Genomic DNA, 5,414 nt, shown 5'->3' on the forward strand with positions numbered 1-5,414 from the left:
CCCCCCTTCCCCCCCCCCCCTCCACTCCCCACCCCATACCATCTGGAAAGAATGTTTTGCACAGAGTGAATGGAACAGCTGCTATGTAGCATAGCAGGGAAACTGATGACTCAGTATTCAGCAGCAGCACCCCGCTGGTTGCAACTATCCAGAACAGGCATCATCAATTTTTCTGCTAGGCAGCAGGCATTCATTCTGCAGAAAGGCTTTATGTGGGGTGCAGATAAGAGGCAACATATTACAAGATGAACTCCGTAGTATAAAATCATATAGTGTGGAGCATATCTAGGAGAGTCCTGTAAAGATTCCAAATATCCTGTTTAGTCTGAACAGCCACTCAATTACCTTAATTTCTGTATGCTGTAAAGTAATGGATGTACATACATATATTATTTCTATATACTGAGTCATTATTATATGATTGTATCAGTTGGAGTATCTAGTCTGCAAGGTATCAGCATCATCCTCATTTTTCAGATCGCAAATTTCATGAAGGCCATTTCAGCCCAATCCCAATGGCTGTCAGAAGAGATGTAAATGATACTGTGGCACCGGAAGAAAAAAAAGAGATAAATTCAAAGTCAAGACTAATATAATCATATTCTGTTCTCCTCCTCTTGGCCTCTCCCATAATATCCAAGGTTGTATGTGAGCTAGTGATGAGTACTGAAAATTTTTTATACAGTCACTAAAATTACTTTAATAAGAACTCTGAAATCTCTTGTGTCTGAACGAGCAATTTTCATTCTTTCTGAGGCTAATTTAGAGTGACTGAAATATCTGATTGCAGTAATACATTGCATATTTGGGGGGGAAAGGGGTGAAAAAGCAATGTTTGTATTGTGTTTTTATCTTATTTCCAGACTAAATTTAAGATATAAGGAAAACGCTGCATTCCATCTAAACATATATATTTAGAGAACAGAAGTAAAAAAGATGTTTACATTTACTAAGCAAAATAGCAAATAACATGTTTTACATAGAAAAAGCCATTCTCATTGACAATCCTGCATGTATCTAAAAATACACATGCTGGAAGTCAACTGGATAATGTAAACTTCCCCTTATGGATTATATAAAGGCAAATGACCACCCCCCACAAAATAAGGAAAGTAATAGTTGTCACAGGCCAGCTGGGCATTGTGAGTGTATCAATTTTATCACAGGCCAACTGGGCTGTTTGATTCAGTTTCAGATTGAGGAGGCAAAGTTGGGAGTGAAGTGAATGCAAATTTATTATAGCTTACACACACAACATTTAACAGAAAGATAAATGCGATAAGTAGATAATTCAGTATTAAAGAGCTAATAGTAAATAACAGATAATAACAACAGATAGATAGATCAATTCTGTCGCAAGCCAAATGAGCACTGCAAAGGTATTAGCCACTTGGCTGTTCAAAACAACAGATAGACAGACATGGGTTGGCAACTTATTGATAGTCCCTCAATGCCAGGTGCAAGTCAAGTGATTCCAGCAAAGTCGGACGTCCCCGATTGATGCTGTCAGAAGGATTACCAGGGAAGGTCCCTTGATCAGGAGCCAATCCTCACTCACACCAGGAGTCCGGGGTCTGAGCATGGAACAAAAATGACCATTCTGTTCCCTCCTTCCTGCTGGTTACCTGATGCACATGCTTTTTATACCTAGTCTTATGCTAATCTGTTGGCTTTAGAGCCACTCATAATGTTGCCCTATAGCTGTTACCCTATGGGATTGAAAAGTGTTAAAATTATCATAAAAGGTTACTACCCAGACTCGGGTTTATCCAGTAAGCAAATTATAATGCAGCACCTTTAGGTCTGAAATTGACATTCATCTGCCTAAGTCCCAATCCCTTTTAGGTTTCATTTGAATATGCTTTCTTGGGATGTGCTTTCCTGGAATGTGTTCGGTGTGCCAAGCAGTTAGATCCATTTTTTTTCGTCAAAGCTTAACCCTGAGCAGAAACAGTTAGGTCAGCGAATCTCACATCTACAGCTTTGCGTATGGGGCCCAGTCAGTTCCACGAAGTTAATTTAATCAGTTTGATTAAACTTATGACAGACAAGTTACATTTGCGGTTTACAAACTTACAAGCTTTATATTAACTAATATTACCCGTTTAGGCAAAATACCAAAGGCCTCTAAGAAGCACATATTTATTGCTTATTAAACCTTCTGGTTCTGGCCGTCACAAATAGTTCAGTGGGGTTTTTTAAAGGTTTTTTATTGTTGTCTTTTTTCTTTCTTTTTTTGAGAAATTACAATGGAAGCAGGAGAAGGCAGGGCTTAAAATCTGTGCAAGCATTCTTTGCACACACAAAATTCTTCCTGCCTTCATCTGAAATTTATTATCAGCAAAGAATGCAACAGTGAGAACCTAAACATGAAGGTAAAGATCTTACACATTAAGAGCAACAATTCCTTTAATTTATCAAGCTTCTACATCATTGTGGTAGGAATCAATCCATTTTCAAGCATGTTACGTGAATTTCTACGCTTTCTCAGAACTACACGAACAGCCCACAACCTCCCAGTCTCTGCATTATTCCTAAGGAATCATGCCTACATTTCTTTTAGGGCTCTGACAGATGTGCAGTAGGGCTGTGAAAAATTTCACTGGCTGTTTCATTTTGATGCTGTTTTGATTGATTTCGAGCTTGAAACAGTGAAATCGAAACAAAATGAAGGTCTTCGAAACAGCCTCAAAATGAAACAAGGGCAGTCAATACATTTTGAAACTTTCAAAATGTTTTGAATTTTCAAGCTGAAGCTGGGCTTTCCTGCAAGGAATCAAAAAGTAAGGAGAGGGAGGGGGAAGGGGGGAAGGACACAGTGAGGGCATGCCTTAACACATACTCTGGAGAAGGAGCTCCTACAGAAGAGGAAAGAAGGGCTTTTAAAGTTTGGCTGCCTGAGGTGCTAATGGTGCTGCTGTGCTGCTGCTCACTAAGTTATTTTTTGACATGTTGTTATTTAAAGTGCTGGACTGGGCTGAGGCTGTAGGACAGGAGAAAGCCTCATTGGGGCACACTACCGTGTCATGTAGAGGCCCCAGTGCCAGTGAGAGCATGCCTTAACACACACACACACAGTGACATGTCATGAGTTTTGCTTGTCAGCAGCTTGAGGTGCAGTTTCCCAGAGACCCCTGCACCTATCTTCTTGAAAGCTGGGAGGCTTAATGGCCTCAGCAGGGACTACCATGCCTGCTGTTGTCATCCCCTTGTGCCTTGCCACTTACAAGTGAAACAAGTTTTGCTTTCAAGAATTTGAGGTACAATATCCCTGAAAACCCAGCACCTATCTCCTTGAAGCTTGACAAACTTCATGCCCTCAGTAGGGGATACCATCCCTGCTGTTTTCATCCAAATCTGCCAAAAAATGACAAAGTTATAGGCAGTTTTGTGCTGCCCCATTATAGCCTATGGGCAAACCATTGAAACAACATTGAAACAGCAAAACAGTTTCAATGAAATGAAACAGAACAGTGCTTCAAAACAAAACAAAACTCAGAACAAAACACTGTCCCATCAAAATGGTGAAATGGAAGACAAAACAAAACCGTGCTGTTTTTCACAGCCCTAATGTGCAGCTCCCCACTATAACTCATGGCACTTCACATGAAATGTCATAAATTACAGCAATCCCTCGCAACCCAACAGACATTTACTGGGAGTTGGGAAACTGAGCTTCAGTTTTCAGCGGATGTGTCTTCAGCCTCTCTGCCCTAGTCTCAGCCCCCAGTCCAATGCTGTCTTCAGGATGAGAGGGGAAGAAGAGAAGCGAGAGAGATTGGTTTGGGGTTTGCCCAACCTGTGCTGGAGACTGGGCAGGGACGACACATAGGGGGTGCATGCGGGCTCATGTGCACCCCCTGCATGTGGCAGTGCACCCCCTACAAAAAGCCTGTCAGCAGTGCCTGTGGGTGGTCGCTGCTTGCCACCCTGCTGCCAACACCACTGGCAGTGTCTGTGGGCAGTCTGCAACCCCCGCTGTTCACCACTGATGCTCCCTGCAGTGACTGTGGGTAGTCACCAACCCTTGGTCAGCTCTCAGTCCTACCTCTGCCCACCATTGACAGCACCGGCAGTGTCTGTGGGAACTCTTCCACTTCCCGCTCCCGTGCTCCTGCCTCTCCCACTGCTGCCACTTCGCTCATGCAGCCACTATTCCCCCGAGCCACCTGGGGCATAAGTCATTCATGAGGGTGGGGCAGGTGGTTTGGAACACCCTAGAGGTTGGGGGACTCCAATCCACCCACCCCATCTTCCAGAGCAGGTTGGGCATCCCCAGATGGAACTCCCTCCCCTTCTTTCTCCCCCTCTCCTTCTAAAGACAGTACCAGGGTTGTACTGTCAGAGGTTAATAAAGATGCTTCTCTTTGGAGTGCCTTCATCTGAACCTTTATGTAACGAGGGTTCAGATTGTCATAGGATTAGGCACTTTTAAAATGCTCTGAAGCATTTCTGTCAGGACACAACTGTAGAGCACTTCATGGGGCCATTCACACAACAAAACATCACTTCTGTCAGTGCCCTTAGGCATCTGTTGTAGCACTGTTCCAGCAATCCCTGATTCCTTGTGCTGGTTCAGGATAGCAGGATACCTGGTGATTCTCTGTCACTGAAACCAATCTTAAGGGTAAAATAGCACCTTGTGATCCTTTACTAGAGAAGTCAGCCCACAGACCAAATTCAACTAACAGAGCCAGCTTTGCTACTGCTGAGCTTGTGCCCACACTGTCCCTGAGTTGGGTCCAGGCAGCAAAGATCTGCACTAGGTCTGGACACCTGGAAATTTCTCTTGCACCCCTTCACCCAACCCCTTAATCGCTAGCTATGTCATGGAAAGAGCTTCTAGGCAGTGGGGAGCTGCACTGCATCTCAGAAGTGAGAGTGATGGGAGGCCAGTAGAAGTGGCAGTAGTGAGGAGGCAGTTCTTATGCAGTTTCCCACCAGTGAAAGCTACTCCTGCCCTCAACTGGGGACCTCAGGGCTGGGGGAAGTAGCTGCTTATCTCAGTATAGCAGGGTACCAAGATGTGCCTGCTACTTTAAAGGGCAGAAGAAGCCTGGTCAGGCTGCTCAGAAGGCTAGGCAGAGCTCCACAGATGTAGGTTGCCTAAGAAATGGCCTAATAAGGTAATTGGCCCTCACCTGCTGGTGGTCAGTTGACCAGGAGGAGGCAGGGCCCTGAGGGATATATAAGCCTAGGGCTGGAGCTAGAAGGAACACACTTTATCTCTAGCAACTGCCAAGGAAAGGAGCCCAAGCGAGCTACCTGAGACTAGGTGTTACTTACTTTGCTGCCTAGAAGAATGGTGATGATCCAAGGGCCTAAGGTACCCAGGGCTAAGAGATGTGTTGTCCTAAGGGCGGAAGTTTGCCCTCTTCATAGTTTCTAGGGTCGGAAGGGACATGAGCAGATCA

The 5,414-nt window shown here is 44.3% G+C and overlaps 1 long non-coding RNA gene across 1 annotated transcript in view; it reads left to right on the forward strand.

The window, feature by feature from the left end:
- The window catches only part of LOC109303694, a 17,504-nt gene extending 15,466 nt beyond the window's left edge, over positions 1-2,038 (forward strand). Inside the window, exon 3 of the long non-coding RNA XR_002099172.1 lies at positions 2,028-2,038. This is a non-coding gene — a long non-coding RNA (uncharacterized LOC109303694). The remainder of the gene's footprint in view (positions 1-2,027) is intronic.
- The last annotated feature ends 3,376 nt before the right edge of the window (positions 2,039-5,414 follow it).

The sequence above is a fragment of the Gavialis gangeticus genome, unplaced genomic scaffold (assembly GCF_001723915.1).
Source record: "Gavialis gangeticus isolate Ggan-Ray unplaced genomic scaffold, GavGan_comp1, whole genome shotgun sequence".
Classification (NCBI taxonomy): Eukaryota; Metazoa; Chordata; order Crocodylia; family Gavialidae; genus Gavialis; species Gavialis gangeticus.